Below are 16,888 nucleotides of genomic sequence, written 5' to 3'. Positions count from 1 at the left end.
AAGGTAAAGATCATCATTATCCCCATTTTTATAGATGACAAAACTGAGACTCTTTAGGTGGAGGTTTGCTCAAGGCCAGTGTTTGAATCAAGTGCCAGGCATGGTTCTAGGTGCAGGAAACACGCAGCTGTGGTTTCTGTCCTCATAGAATTTACATTCTAACAGGGAAGACATACCAAAAAAGCAAATTCATATGTAAACAAAATAATTTCAGGATTGATGTGGGCTTTAAAGAAAATAAAGCAGGTTATATGAAAGAGAGAGAAGAGATGAAGCTTCCAGCTGGAAGAAAAGAGGCGAGACTCCTCCAGCTGGAATCGTCATGGACACCCTCTCTAGGGAGGTGACACTGGACCTGAGACCTGGACCAGGAAGCCCAAGTCCCACATGAGAGGTGGAGCATTCCAGGCAGAATGAAGAGCAAGTGAAAATACACAGTCACCGAGGCAGGAATGAGCTCGGGGGGCTTAAGATACACAAAGAAAGATCAGGGAGGTCTGAACACTGAAGAAAGCGACAGGGAATCAGGCAAGGTGAAGTCAGAGAGAGGTGGTAGGTGATGGGGTAGAGTCCAGATTTTAATCCTTGTGGATGGGAAAACTCTGGAAGGGCACTACAATGGAATGATATAATCTGATTTGCATTTTTTAAGTCAACAATTGGACTGCTGCAGAAAGAATAGACTGTCAGGGGTTAACATGGTTGCAGGGAGACCTGTTAGAGGCTTTGGCTATAGCTCAGATGAACAATGATGGAGCCTTGGACCATGCTGGAGATAATGGAAATTAAAGGAAGTAATCAGATTGTCAACTACATTGCAGAGGTGAGACGCCAACACTTGATGAAGGATTGAACGCAGACAGTAGAAAGGAAAGGGGGCCAGGCACGGTGGCTCACACCTGTAGTCCCAGCACTTTGGGAGGCCAAGGTGGGCGGATCACCTGAGGTCAGAAGTTCGAGACCAGCCTGGCCAACAAGGCGAAACCCCATCTCTAGTAAAAATACCAAAATTAGCCAGTGTGGTAGCGAACACCTGTAATCCCAGGTTCTCGGGAGACTGAGGCACGAGAATTGCTTGAACCCGGGAGGCGGAGGTTGCAGTGAGCCAAGAGCATGCCACTGCACTCCAGCCTGAGCAACAGAGCAAGACTCCATCTCAAAAAAAGAGAAAAAGAAAAAAAAAAAAAGGAAAGAAAGGAAAGGGGATCCTAAAGGATTTCTTGGTTTCTAATAGTTGTGCCAACTTGAGTAATTAACTTAAATTCTCCGAGCCTCAGTTTCCCCAACCAAGAATGGGAATAACCATAACCACAATGAAAGTTTCTGGGAGAACCAAATACCTGTCTAGCACAGGGCTCAGTCCAGGTTGCATTTTTTTAATCTGTTTTTCACTTAGTATGTTTGAGGTTTGGCTACCACTGGAAAAGAACAACAGATGGTTAAAGACATTTAAGTTAATCCGGGAAAACAGAAACAACTCCCCAGCAACTTGGGGCCATATGGATTTCTTGGTTGGGTGAACTCATTTAAACAGGGTTTTGCAAAGTGTCTGTCCGTCAGTTGGATTTTTGCCATAGATTGGGTTCAAGACTAAATAATTTCAGTGTAATTGGCAGCCTTGAGTATTTGAGATTCATGGTTGATTCATGACTCATCAGTTGGAGTGGAACAAGGGAGGAATCTCTCCTGATAATGACTGTTGGTAGAGCTCTTACAAGACAATGGGCTTCTTGGCCTCATTGCTTTGCTCCCTCATACATAATCTTTAATCATCTTTAGAACCAAATAGTTCAGGTGACTTGTTCACCAAGTTATTACAGAAAACTATTTTATTTCCACTGCTCAGAAGTATATTCAGAAAGGAGGGGGAGAAAATGTCTCTAAATCACTAACGAAAGCAGAAAGTCCTTCAGAGACTGGATTCTAATCTGTCTGACACCACATTGCTTGCTTCTTTTTTTTTCTTTTCTTGGATTATTATTGCTTTTTAATGACTGGGGATTTCTACCGTAAACTAGATTTACTCAGTTCTCCTTTGGGGATTTAAGACTTGCAATAAGAAATTATTAAAATTTTTAAATGCTAGGCTAGGTGCAGTGGCTCACGCCTATAATCCCAATACTTTGGGAGGCTGAGATGGGCGGATCACGAGGTCAGGATTTCGAGACCAGCCTGGCCAATATGGTGAAACCCCATCTCTACTAAAAATACAAAAATTAGCTGGGCGTGGTGGCAGGCATCTGTAGTCCCAGGTACTCAGGAGACTGAGGCAGGAGAACTGCTTGAACCCAGGAGGCAGAGGTTGCAGTGAGCTGAGATTGTGCCTCTGCACTCCAGCCTGGTGACAGAGCGATGCTCCATCTCAAAAAAACAAAATGTAAATCTTATAAAAACTCAAGAACTGTACAGGGGAGTAATTGAAAGCAAATCGGGCTCTGGAAATGGGGGCCGGCTTTCAACATTCACTTTTGTTTTGATCATTTGTTTGTTTAAGCTATCTTGCCCTACCTAGCACAATGGTTGTTCAATGCCACTAAATTTTCTTGAAATAAAAAATAAAATAAAAAATGAAGATGGGTGGATGAGAAGGTGTGTACAGTGATCATATTTTCTGTACCCCAAATTGAAGCATGCCGACCACCCAGAAGTACTCGATATGCATTCAGTACTGAAATGGTTTGGCTGTGTCCCCATCCAAATCTCACTTTGAATTTTAATAATCCTGTGTCAAGGGCAGGGCCAGGTGGAGATAATTGAATCATAAGGGTAGTTTCCCCCATATTGTTCTTGTGGTAGTGAATAAATCTCACAAGATCTGATGCTTTTAATGGGAGTTCCCCTGCACATGCTCTCTCTTGGCTGCTGCCATGTTAGATGTGCTTTTACTCCTCCTTTGCCTTCCACCATGATTGCGAGGCCTCCCCAGCCATGTGGAACTGTGAGTCCATTCAACCTCTTTCCTTTATAAATTACCTAGTCTTGGGTGTGTCTGTATTAGCAGTGTGAGAACAGACTAATCCAAGTACATACTCAGTAGGATGCATTATGCAAAAGCATCACCTAAAGGAATATTCACCCCTGCCCTCTGAGATAGGGATTATTATTAACCTCACTGTTCAGATGACAATGGAAGCCCAAAGTCACACAGCTAAGAAGTGGTAAAAACAGAACTCCAGAACACACTGTTAGACTGCTTCTATGCATAGGGGTTTACCCATGACAGCAACATGGCAGAGTATTAAAATTGGGATTTTCCTGGTGAACTCATTTAAATACGGTTTTAAAAGATTCTTGATGAATCTTGACGAGATCAGGATGTCCCATCAAAACAGGTTGAGCATGGAAGCAGAATGACTGAGTTCCAATCTCTTACTGGCTTATAGAGGGGATGAGGAGAGACAGGTAACTCTTGCATGCCCTGGCTTCCCCAGTTAGATTCTAAGTTAATGGTTACTGCATTTTTTAAATTGCAGTTGTAATATATGTGTACTATAAACCATTATAAAATGGCTGGGCGTGGTGGCTCATGCCTGTAATCCCAGCACTTTGGGAGGCTGAAGAGAACAGACTGCTTGAGTTCAGGAGTTCAAGATTGGTCTGGGCAACATGATGAAACCATCTCTACTAAAAATACAAAAATTAGCCAGACATGGTGGTGTCCACCTGTAGTCCCAGTTACTTGACAGGCTGAGGTAGGGGGATGGCTTGAGCCTGGGAGGTAGAGGTTGCAGTGAGCCAAGATCACGCCACTGCACTCCAGCCTGGGTGATGGAGCCAGACCCATTTAATTTAATCTCAAATTTAAAATATGTATATAAAAAACTGTGAACAAGTAAAAAAAGGAAAAAATAAATGTATCCATAGCATCTCCATCCAGAGATTTATATTAGTTATTAATAATATTCTGTTCTACATCAATAGATGTATATCTACATCCATATCTCAATCAATATCACAAGTAAGACCATATTATTGATATGATTTTGTAACCATGCATTTTAAAAACTTACCAATGTATCCTAGACATCTCTCCATGTCAATAGTTATTCTCTATCATCATAGTACTTCCTCTATGTAGCATCCCCTTCTGGGAGCATTTAGTTTGACACCTCCAAGATGATTTCTTTAGAAAATTGCTAGAAGTTGTTTCTCTTCTTGAGAAGACATATATCCTCTATCCTTGAAGACTTACAAGGACAAATATGGGGCAAATGACAAAACCAAAGGAAAAGTACCAGGAGTGGGGTTCCAGATGCTGTACCGATGCACGAAGAGGCAGGATCAGACCCCCCATGTCCGCCCCTCCCCAACTTGAGCATTTCTGGGGGTGAGAATCATCTGGAAGCATAAGTTGAGGTGAAGGCAGGAGGGTGATGTCAGGACATTTTGACAGCACTGCCCAAGGAGGAGAAGCAGCAGGAGGAAATGAGGACTCATTATCCTTTTGGAATTTTTCCTTTGTATAATTTTCCCCTTTTGACAGAGAAGATTTAAGTTATGGATAGGGAAAAAAAAATTCATTCTGTCAAGAGCTGTTCTTGTTTTTGTGACAACACATGCAGCCAGGCCCAGTATCCCCTACTTCCTCACCACTATCAGCAGTTCAGTGGGGGAAACAACCACAGCGACACATTTTCCTCCCTTGAGTGTAAAGAGCAAAGCCAAGGTAGGTCATTTCCTGATGAACCCTCATTTCAAACCTGGACTGAAAGTTGCAAGAGAGCAATTGCCTCTAAGAACATAGGGCTAGGCACCTGATAGACAATCTTACAATGAATCCCACGTCATCTGGTCAACCCGATTATTTTACAGATGGGGAAAGGGAGACTTGGAGATGATCTTCAACTTGCCAGAAATGAATCCTAGATATCTATGTGGCAAAATGCCAGGAGTAAGCCTGCAAATCCAACACACACACATGCACACACACACACATACATGTACACACACACATATGCCTAACCAAAGCTTAGAATGGCAGCTCAAGCCTTTGGATCTGTCAGTAATTTCCTGGCTAGTGCCTGCTGAACCTAGAACACAAAGCAAATTTTTTTTAAGTTACTTTTCCCTGTAGAGTCCAGAAGCTCACACACTGGACCAGAAATGTTTGTTGAATGACTAACGGATTTGATGAGTGGAATGGCAGACTCAGTCAATAAGTAATAGAAGAATTAAAATAGTAAATGAATGTGTGGTATATGAATGCATTTAATTGAACAATTAATTCATATCTGAGTGATCTACTCAATAAAATCCACACATATTCGAACAGCTATATCTCATAACCTCTACCTATTATGGAGTTCTCTTGAAGTCCAAAGCTTGTCTTAGAACAGAGCTTGTTTTCTAGATTCCTGGACCCATAAAGTCCTTTATAAAAAATGCTGTAAATCAGCCAGGTGCAGTGGCTCATGCCTGTAATCCCAACACTTTGGGAGGCCAAGGCAGGTGGATCACTTGAGGTCAGGAGTTTGAGACCAGCCTGGCCAAGCTCTCTATTAAAAATACAAAAATTAGCCAGGTGTGGTAGTACACATCTATAATCCCAGCTACTTGGGAGCCTGAGGCAGGAGAATCACTTGCACCTGGGAGGTGGAGGTTGCAGTGAACAGAGATTGCGCCTTAGCCTGGGCGACAAAGCTAGACTCCATCTCAAAAAAAAAAAAAAAAAAAAAGTTGTAAGTCCATAAACCATTTTTGGTGTCTCAAAAGGCTTACTAAAAATTGCACAGTCAAGAGATGCCTGGATTTGCTTTAGGTTTCACAGATGCCTGGCTCCATACCATGCTGATCAGAAGTTCTGATGATCCCATCTGATTCTGAGTTACGCATCCACCATGGAAAAATCAGACAAATTATTTGTTACTTCATCATCATGCTTTGAGCTATACCATTTATCAAAACAGGAGTATATGAGAAAACAAATAAGAGATGAGTTATACGCTCATCAAACAAATAAGAGATGAGTTATGTGCAAATGTTGAAGTCATGCTACCTGAAAGCTGAGTCCTCTAAATCCATCAAAGAAAATCCTGGTTTGGAGGGTAGTCTCCCAGAATAATATCCTTCAGAAAGCCTCAAAAGTCTCAATGGTGGGCACTAAGCAGGAATGCTGGATGCTGAAATTAACAATGAGTCTCGCAGTCTTCTGCACAGGGCCTGAATCCTACTTCCACATGGTATAAACCTGTGCTTGTTTCAATGTCCCTCTACATCAAGGGACATTTGTAACCTGTACCTTAGAGGGCAGTGGTAATGATCCCATGAGACAATGCATTGTAAGCACTCAACATAAGGTCTGAAGCATGGCAAGTGCTCAGTAAACTTTAGCAATTTTACTATTAAATAGTATTCATAGCAATAAACCCATAGGGTTGTGTGAGCCTCGTGTGAGATAAAAGATGCAAAGAATCTTGCACAGATCCTGGTACATGGGAGGTACTTGATAGATGCTTATTTCCTGTCACTTTTTCCAGATGGCCTTTTGGGAATTTTCTGTATTTATTGCTCCTCTGCCGGGCAGAGCTGTTATGCAGTAAACATCCAGGCACCCTCCCGAAAGCAACCATCAAAAAGCTAATCCCCAGGTGCTGGATTAGATCCTCCCAGAGCTCTTTGGCTCAAAACCAGGCAAGCAGACGGATTGCAAACTTCTTTCCATTGCCTAAGAAACTTTGTTCAAAGTAAAAACTGCAAATCTGCCACAATCTGGGGCTGGATATGTTGTAGCAGAAGTCCAGCTGAAGGCCCTGCCCCTGCCCCTGCCTCTAAAGGCTCCCAGGAATTTTCCTAATCTTTTTTTGTTTTTAATGGTTTGATTGATGGAGGAACAGACAGCCTGCTGGCCAGTGGCAGGGAGTGAGCTGGCTCCCTTCTTCCCATGATGGGCAGAAGGGGCAGAGAAGAATTTATTAAAGCTCCAAGAAAACTGCCAGAGTGGGAATTTTCAAAACACTGATCCTGGAGGCATTAAATCAAGGCAAGTAAAACGAGTTGAGAATTGGGGAGATCCTCAAGGAATAAACTTGTAGCCTTCTTCGGTTTATCATTCTCGAAAATAGCAAACCAGGGCCACTGGAGAGAGAACCACATACTAAGCATCATCTCCAAAATGAATACAATTTGTCAGGCTTCTTCTCTATGTCCAGCACTGAGTGGAACAGCATGCAAGGTACGCAGGGGGTAAGAGTCACAGAGAGCAGGAGAGGTAAATCTAATCCGCAGGTTCCAGGAGGACGTAACAGGGGGAATGGGGCTGCTACTGAAGCATAAGGTTGAGCAGAAACCAGCCAGGCCATGCAGAGGTAGAGTGGTTTAGGCAGAGGAAATAACGTTATCAAAGACTTGGAGGTGAATGAGATGAAAGTGTCTAAGGAACTGAAAGATGTTCATGACGGCTGGATTGGAGAGGAGAGAAGTGAGAAGGCAAAGCAGACCAGGGCCCAATCATACAGGGGACTATGGTTAGGAATTTAACTTTCTTTGTTAAAGCAATAGGGAGCCATGGATGGTTTTAGGCAGAGGGAGGTGCAATGCAATCAAATTCTCTTTTATGAAGCTTGCCCTGCCTGCTTTGTATAGAATATTGGTTCACTCAGTAAGTTACTGTGTGCTATGGGCAATTCACACCTTTTCGAAGCCCCATTTTCTGGAAGATGAGAAAAGAGGACTAATGCTACAAAGTCATAGTAAGAGTCCTCCCTGGCTTTCCCCAGGGCAGGCCCAAGAAGGCCTTTGTGTTACACACTCCGCAAACCATCTAAACATTCAGCTTTCCGAGTGCCTGAAACCCATATCCAGACTGCCTCTCATACTTAGAAGCAGCTTAAATATACCTTGTCAGCTCATATAGGACCTAAATTTAGGTTCAGAAAATACAGCCTCCCTCAATAAGGTCCCTTCTGGCTCAAACACAACTATGATTCTACATTCATTATTCATCTTGGCCACAAGGCTGTGTAATAAATACACAGTCACAGGGGAAAACCTGCTTCTCCCTAGGAGAGGCAGGGACTGGGGTAGATATCTTTCTCGCATCAGCATCACCTCTGGACCACAGACCCTCAGTGATGTCTGATTAATATGCTATTGCATTTGGAGAAAATTAATGGGCTTTGATGGTTATTTGAAGCCTGCCTCCTCAATTCCACTGTGAGAGAGTTACAAATTTAAACAAACATTGACATATAATAAATCCATGCTCTGCACACTCGTCAAAAGGTCTGACTTAATAGGCCTGACCATCTTGAAATTTGGATGGAATTCATGGCAGTGGCATGGCCTGGCTTATCAGGAGAGCCAAGCTGCAGCTTGGGGAAGGACAAAAGCCTTCCTTTCCAGGCACGGTGCAGACTCCCCATGGAGGACATGGGGGGGCAGGGGACAGCACAAAACCTCCCCAGTCAATTTCTTTTCCATGATCCAGCTTTATTTTCTTTGCAGGACTTATCTGGGTCTGAAATTATCTGGTTTATGTCTTTGTTTACTGATTTATCATCTGTAAGCCAAAGCTCTGTGGGAGATTTACCGTGTACCATTGTAACGCCAGCATTTTCAACACAGCCAAGCACATAGTAGATGCTCAATAAATATTTCTTGAGTGAATAATTTTGCATTACTCATGAACCTATCTGTAGTACTTAGCCAAGACAGTATGGTAAGATATCTATCTTGTGGAATATTTATCGGAGGGGTGTGAGCTCTGGAGACAGAATTCCTGCATTGGAATCCTTGCTCTGCCATAAACTGTGTGACCCTGATCAAACTAGTCATCTGTCTGTACCTGTAAAATGGGTTAATACCATCTACCTCACAGTAGGCACTGAATGAAATAATATGTGTAAGCTACTTAGAACAGCACTTAGTAAGTATCCAGACCAAGTTTTGCCATTGTTAGCTTAACATTTCTATATTGACTCATACTTTTAACCTAAATACATTTTTAAAAACTTTAAATTATTCCCATCCATAATAACAAACATGCTGAATCTCTATAACTACCCTACGAGGTAAGTACTGTTATTGTCCCCATCTTACAGATCAGGAAACTGAGGCACACATCATGGGCATGAAGCCACAGAGCTGGGAAGTGGCAGACCAACAGGCTCCAGAATCTATGTGGTTAACATCCGCACCAGGCTGCGCCCTGGAATGTGCACATCACTTTTCAAACAGCGAATATAAGCATCCACATAAATTATAGTTTTTATTTGACTTTTTATGATGGAAGATTTTAAACATGCTAAACAGTGGAGAGAAGACTATATAAAAGGGTTTTAAGTGATCACTTAGCTACCATCCAAGATTCATCTTCAGAACTACCAGTGTGGCATTCGTCACATGCTGGAAAACTGCAGCTGTGCATTTAATCCCCTGAGCAACGCAGCCAGATGCCCTCTCGCCTCTGAGCCTTCACACATTCTATAGCCTCTGCGCTGGATCCTTCTGCAACCTCCTCATCTGCCCTTACTAACCTTCAGTTCTGAGCCCCACAGTGCTTCCTCAGACAAACCTTCCCTTGAAGTTTCTTTTTGCATGGTAACCACAGACCTAATTTATAAAGCCATTGGATCTGTGCCCACTAATCTATAAGATCTATGTCCATTTCATTCACTCCCCTATGGCCAACACTTATTAGGCACTCAATAAAACATTTGTCTTGTAAAAAGAATCATTTTATGGATGAGAAACCGAGGTTCAGAAAGGTTCAATAACTTGCTCAAGGTCAGAGAGTCAGGAAGTGGCAGGGCTGGAACCCAAATTGATGTCTTTCTAAATCCAAGTCCTTCCTACCAGAGAGGAATTTGTGCAAAAGTAATTGCAGTTTTTGCCATTCATGTATTGGCAAAATTATTTTTGCACCAAAAATTATTTTGCACAACCAGTAAGTGCCACGTGGATTCTACATTTACAAGTCTGAAATGGGGGAACTCAATTAGGCCTCCTTTAGGACCCCTTCCCTAGAGGATTTTCAGATTCGACCTCATGAAACAGACCACAGGTTGAGTCTTCAAAATCCCATAAGCCAGTTTCAAACTCTAGCCAGAGTCCTCTTTTCTAACTGGGAGACCACAAACAGGCTAAGTGTCTTCGGCCAGGCTAAGTTCTGGAAAGTGATACAAACAGAAAGAAAATATTATTCCAGCCTAGGATGAAGCAATATAGATAATCAAGTAAGGACAAGGAGAAGCATCATAAAGTGAAGCAGAGACGTGAGCCATGGTTACAGGATCCCAGAGGGACAATGATTAGTTCCACTGGGAGGGATGGCAGGGGACATCCAGGAGAGAGGAATTTCAGGCTGAGCTCTGAAGGATCAGTCAGTAAAATTTCAATAAATCTAAGCTAATAAGGCATTCTAGGCAAAGAGAACAGCAAAAGCCCTGAAGTGTAAGGTGCATGGCTCTGGACTACTGAGCATCAGATCAAGGAGGGATGCAGCTCTGAGGATATCAGGACAGTGAGCTCAAGCTGTGAGAGGGTAAGGAGTTCCCACTGCAGGAGTAGAGATGACAACTTTGGGTCTTCATATTAGGTTGGTGCAAAAATAATTGCGGTTTTTGCAATTAATATAATGTGTTTTGCATTAAATGTAATGGTAAAAACTGCAATTACTTTTGCACCAACCTGATAGAAACAGGAGAATTTTAAAATCCAATTCCGGAATCGTAGAGAAACCACAAATACCCTTCCGTGGCAGGAAGTAGTTAGCTATTTACTAAACCCATTTCTCTTTCCTCTCAGGTGTTCAGCTAGACAATATTTCCCAGACTCCCTTGCAGTTAGGTGTGGCCATATGACTGAGTTCTGTCCAGCAGAATATGGATGGAACTGATGTATCCACTTCCGGGACAGGCCTGTTGAGACCTCCCATGGGATATGCCACTCCTCTGACTTCACCACTCCCCATCACTTACTGGCTAGATACTGACACTCAGGTCAATGTTGAAAGCCACATGATAAAGTTGGAAGTTCTGCCATCATCCTGGGTCCTTGAGTGACTGCATGGAGCAGAGCATCCCATGCCTACCTCTACCCTCCAACTGCTGTCCAGGAACCCAGAATTGAAATTTTATGTGAATGCAAAATTCATTTCTTTAGTATTAAACCCCTGAAATTCCAGGGTTTATCTGTTCTAAAAGCCAGCATTACCTTAACTAATATACCCCTTGTATTAGTTTATTCTATAAATATTATTTGAGCCTCTACCATGTGCCAGAGATGCTTCTAGGCATTAGCGATACAGTGGTAGCCAAGAAAAAGGTTTCTGCTCTTATGTAACTTTAGTGAGAGGAGACCAACTATAAAAGAGTAAACAAATAAGATCGTTTTTGCCAGTGATAGAGCTATAAAGGAAACTTAAAAAGATAGTGTGACTAGAGAATAGGGGGAAGGGTACGTATCTTAATTAGGGCAATCATTTCCCTCAGATGCTTATCTGAAATACAAAACTTCATTGTAGTACCTACAAACATTCTAGACACCAAAGGACCAGAAAATCATCACAAAGGGGGCATTCTTGAGATCACTTCTATTAAAAAATTAGACACTCAACTCAGAGGAAACCAAATGTTCTTGGCTTGGGAAGACTTTGATGAGAACAACTGAGGCATTCATTTGTTGAGAGCCTGGTAAAATACTTACAACGAGTGTCTGTGTCTGGGAAGCCTGGGTCAGCTATGTTTTGTCCCATCCAATGCTACTGCATTTCCCATTCATTGCGGCCAAGCAAATTTGCCAATAATCCTACACACCAGCTCCCGAAGGTACAAATTCTGTCAATGAGCAGAAAGAAGCCACAAGCATGGTTTCAGCATTTTGCTGAGGGGCAGGTAAGGAGTGCCTTCTGGAAGCTGGTCAACATAAACACACAGTTCCAGGCTGACGTAAAGGTGGCAGCCGGTGCAAGATTCCCAATGTCCTTGTGGCCACTATGTTTTGCAGACTGTCTACCCAACAGATCAGGGAACAGCGTGGCAATAATCCCACTTATTACAATACCAAACTACCTCCATACTTGTTGGTAATGGCCACTGCCCTGAGAACACTAAATATCCCCCTGATTACCCAGCTGCTACAATCCCTCCTCAAAATTCCCCAGGCCTCTCACAATCCAGAAACCAAAAAGTCAAAGCCGGGTATTTGGCAACAGGGAGAGGGGGAGCCCCAAGACCTTGATGATTCCATGGTGCTCATAATATGTGCTAAATACTCTTCTTATTACCCCTGGAGCTACATCAGAATCCCCAGGGAGTCTGTTAGAATTGCAGATTCCTGAGTCCCACCAGAGACCTACTAAATTGGAATCCGTGGCAGTGAGGTCCTGGAATTGGTGTTTTATCAACCTTCCCCAAAGAGGCTCATGTACCCTACAGTCTGAGAACTGCTGGCCCAGGCATGGCTCTGGCATTTTGGTAAATGGAGGGCAAGGTCATTTGTGCACGCAGCTCATCAGATTAGTGGTTTTGAAACTTGATCAGAATTCTTTCTTAAAATCAACTCTTTCTCAGGATTTCAAAACACAAAATAAGTCAGAGGGTAGCTACATATAGCCCCTTGTTTGCAAGTCCAACTTGAGTGGCTGGTAGGAGTAGAGAGCAGTCTACAGAAGCCATATCTGGGGCTACGTGACTCCAACAAGGAATAGAACAGCCAAAGAGAGGACAAAGGTTTACGCTGGAGGAAGAAGCAGGCTGTTACAAAGCCCTGATGAATGGCAGAGCAGAGAGTCAGGGATAGGCCAAACCCAGGATAGAGACAACAGCAGGAGTCCTAAGCCTGAGTCAGCCATAATAAAAACTAGAGCCCAAGGCACAAAGAGAGATTGGGTTGGTCAAGTAAGCAGGCTTCATTTTGCCAGGGAAGAAATGGTGAGGAAACAAAATTTATTGGTGGAGGCCTGCACCCCTTCTGTGGACCATTAAGCTGCTCTGATAAAATGCCATCTTGAACACAACACACCCAGCTCTGAGATGTTGGGAGAAGGTTCATGCATTTTGTTCAGTGCTGCACCCCTGGTACCTAGCCCAGGATCTGCAAAGGCTCGGCCCCCAACAACACAATACTTGTTAAATGAATGAATGGATGAAGGGCTTTGTGTCTACTGCAGGAACCCTCTGAAGCAAAAGCATATGTTTCCAAGTTGGGGGTCACTTGGGTGAGACTCAGGACCCCACACTTGCTCTCCATTCTGAGTGCCACGAAAGTCAGGCTGGCCCTAGAAAAAGGCTTGCAAAGCTCAACAGGGCAACTTAAAACAATGTTTTCTTAGAACTCTCTACAAACCAGGTGTGTTATTCACTTGCACCAAAAATCTGCACCTAAGGGTCCTCAGACCTTAATAGGATAGGAAGAAAGAAAAGAAGCTTTTCTTTACCAAATGACTCTTCAGTATTTTTCAATTTCAAAATTCTTTTGGGGCATTCTATGCATTAAGCACTGCACAAAACACTGGTGATAGAGCAAGGGGGAAAAGTAGATGAGATCCCTGTTCTCTTGAAGTTTATATTCTAATAAGCAAGTCAGGCCATAAACATGAAAACATGTAAATGAGCGAGATCATTTGGAATGTAATCAATGCTACGAAGAAAAATTAAACAGGGATATGCAAAAGAAAGAGACTGGCAGGGCAGGAAGCTTTTTAGAAAAGGAGGCCATTTGAAGAAGTGTCATTTGAGCTGAAATCTGAATTACAAGAAGAGGATCATGCAAACATCAGAGGGCATAGCACACCCAGCAAGTGGTAACAGCCAGTGCAAAGACCCTGGGGTAGAGAGAAGCACCATGTGTTTAAGGAATAGAAAGCCAACCAGTGTGACTGGAACTAGGTAATAAAGGCAGAGGGAGGGATGGAAGAGCAGGAGCAGGAAGCAGAGATCAGATCAAGCACACTTCTCAGGGCACAGAAAGGAGTTTGCAGGTGGATGGTTCGAGTGGAGAGGTAACATGACATGATTTGGTTTTGAAGGACAATTCTGGCTTTTGTGCGGAGAATGGACTGGAGAAAGGAGCAAGAGAGAAATCAGGGAAATCCGGGAGGAGGCCTTGACTTGGACCAAGAGGAAATGACCTTGACTTGGACCAAGATGGTGCCAGGAAGTGTAAGAAACGTGGATATATTAAGTGGGTGGAGTTGGCAGGACTCAGGGGAGAGAAGAATCAAGCACATCAGCCACCACTGTGGACGATGAAGAATGGCTTATCATCCCCATTTTTCAGATTAGGAAACTGAGGTCCAGGTCACACAGCAGGAAACTGTCAGGGCCAGGGTCTGAAGCCAGGTCCAGGCGACTTCGGAGCCCTCATGTTCCTTCCTTTCTGTTTTCTTTGGATGGAGCTTTTGCTCTTGGTGGTCATTGACGAAGAACAGGTGTGTGGGGTTTGGGCATTCCCTGTACACCAACTACTCCTCATTCGGAGAGGAAAAATGAACCTTGCACTAGTTAATGCCACACTGTTTTTTGATTTAGGCAAATGCTTGGCAGCTCCAATTCATCTTCCAGAGGGTAATGTAATAAAGGCTCACATTATACTCTATGTTTCTCTGGGCTCTCAATATGTCATCCTCCTTAGTCTCACAACCTTCTCTATAAGTTTCAGAGAAAACAAACCCATGACATTGACACATTGGGCAGGCATGTCTTTTTGCAAATAATGAAGCTGGCAAGTGGAGGTTTTTGAAGCTGTATGACCTTGCACAAGTCACTTAGCCTTTTGAAGCTGTATGACCTTGCACAAGTCACTTAGCCTCTCTCAGCCTCAAATTCCTTGTGTGAAAACTGGCGCAATATCCCTATCCTGAGAATTTTGAGAGTTCAAGTCAAATCATGTAAGACATTGCATGTGAAAGTCATTTGTGAAGTGAAATATTTAACATTATGATTAACATTAGAAATTCTTGGCCGGGCACAGTGGCTCATGCCTGTAATCCCAGCACTTTGGGAGGCTGAGACGGGTGGATCACCTGAGGTCAGGAGTTCGAGACCACCGTGGCCAACATGGTGAAACCCTGTCTCTACTACAAATACAAAAATCAGCCAGGCATGGTGGTGCACCCCTCTAGTTCCAGCTACTCAGGAGGCTGAGGCAGGAGAATAGCTTGAATCCAGGAGGCAGAGGCTGCGATGAGCAGAGATTGCACCACTGCACCCCAGCCTAGGCAACAGAGCGAGACTGTGTCTCAAAAAGTAATAATAATATTGGGAATTCTTTAGTATTAAAAAAAAGAAATAGAGAGAGGCATTGAGTCATTCAACAAATATTTATAGAGCCTCTACTATGTGCCAGACACTAGTAATTCAGTAGCGGGAAAAATTGACATGATACGTAGTCTTTGCCTCTGTGGAGCTTAAAGTCTAGAGAGGAAGCGAATTAATAAATGATCACATCAGTAGATATGTAATTTTGTATGGTTAGTATGTGTGTTTAAAGAAACATGCAGGGTGATGTTCAGCATCGGAGAAGGCTTCCCTGGGAAATGACTGAGCTGAAGTCTGGAGGCTACAGAAGAATGAACTGTGAAATGAGCAATTATGGAGAAGGATGTGAGCATTCTAGTCAGTAGGAGCAGTATGTGCAAAAGTCCTGAGGCAGAAAGGAGTAAGGCTCACGTTGGAGGTCATCAAAAAAGCACGAGGTTGGAACAGAGCAAAAGAGAATGGGGTGCGAGGACTTGCACAAGATGAGGCGGGAGCCAGAGAAGGGGCTAGATTGTACAGGACCTTGTGGGTCACAGTAAGGTTATCCTAGTTGCTCTGAAGGAAAAGGAGGAAAGGGAGAGAGATGGAGAAAAGAAGGCAAACTGCAGAATAATTAAACAGATATTGGTCATGGTGCCCCATAACTGTAATCCCAGCACTTTGGGAGGCCAAGGTAGGTGTATCACATGAGGCCAGGAGTTCGAGACCAGCCTGGCCAACATGGTGAAACCCTGTCTCTACTAAAAATATAAAAATTAGCCAGGCACGGTGGTGCATGCCTGTAATCCCAGCTACTTGGGTGGCTGGGGAACAAGAATCGCTTGAACTCGGGAGGCGGAGGTTGCAGTGGGCCGATATCTTGCCACTGTACTCCAGCCTAGGTGACAGAGCAAGGCCCTGTCTCCAAACAAAGAAAAAAATTAAACAGAACATAGGCAAAGTTCAGCACAGCACGATGCTTTCAGGGATCCTCAAGTAATGCATTAGGGTTAGGATCAAGGTTGGACAAAAGCAAGGAAAGAAACTGGTAGAGTCATCAGGGCTCTGATTTTTGAGTGACCCTTGATGTTTATAAAGAACTTTACATCAGGAAGTTCAGTTTTGGGGAATGTTTAGCACATTTGAGAGAAGGTAGTGAATGCATCAGATTATACATGTCTATAACGTTCTAAGGCCAAAATACTGAAAAATAAAAGGCTGGAAGTGGGAGGACCAGTTAGGGGGCTACTTATTGCAGGAAAGAAAGGAGGGTTGAAACCATGGTGATAACAGTGTGAGTGGAAGGAGGTACTCACGGGCAAGGGCCCCAGGTTTGATTCCCAGGCTAGGATTTTGCCCAGTCTTGCAAAGAAGAGTTCATCTCTGCCCCATTCTCTCATCCAGCATCCTGTCCATAACCTCAGACATTGAGGGTCTTTGGCTAAAAAACCTGCACTCTCCCTCACTGCTGCTCCTCCCGCCCAACTTTGGTTAGATGCTGTGCAGAACCGTTGCTGCTGATATGCATGTTATGTAACACTTGTTTCTATACTATGAGAACCAAGAGAGGGGGGAAAAAAGGCTGCCTGACAAGTAATTTTGTACGTAAAAATAATCTGCCAAAGGCTTGGGGAAATGTACCTGTAATTCTTCCACACTTTGGCACTTACACCCGCTTGCCTGCCGACTACTTCTGCCTTCAAACGCCCTGG

General features: G+C 43.4%; 1 protein-coding gene and 1 long non-coding RNA gene across 9 annotated transcripts in view; both read right to left on the bottom strand.

Annotated features, from left to right (window-relative positions):
• The window catches only part of LOC105467743 (shisa family member 9), a 344,353-nt gene that overhangs the window by 188,110 nt on the left and 139,355 nt on the right, over positions 1-16,888 (bottom strand). The window lies entirely within an intron of this gene.
• Positions 1-16,888, bottom strand: part of LOC139359833 (uncharacterized) — a 170,521-nt gene that overhangs the window by 121,437 nt on the left and 32,196 nt on the right. The window contains exon 3 of one of the 7 annotated variants that reach the window (XR_011616322.1): positions 11-16,884. The exons of the other annotated variants lie outside the window; for them this stretch is intronic. This is a non-coding gene — a long non-coding RNA (uncharacterized lncRNA). Of the gene's footprint in view, positions 1-10; positions 16,885-16,888 lie in introns of those variants that run through there. 7 annotated transcript variants of the gene reach the window in all.

The sequence above is a fragment of the Macaca nemestrina genome, chromosome 18 (genome assembly GCF_043159975.1).
Source record: "Macaca nemestrina isolate mMacNem1 chromosome 18, mMacNem.hap1, whole genome shotgun sequence".
Taxonomy (NCBI): domain Eukaryota; kingdom Metazoa; phylum Chordata; class Mammalia; order Primates; family Cercopithecidae; genus Macaca; species Macaca nemestrina.
Note: the sequence above shows the minus strand (reverse complement) of the source record. Positions and strands in the feature narration are given on the sequence as shown.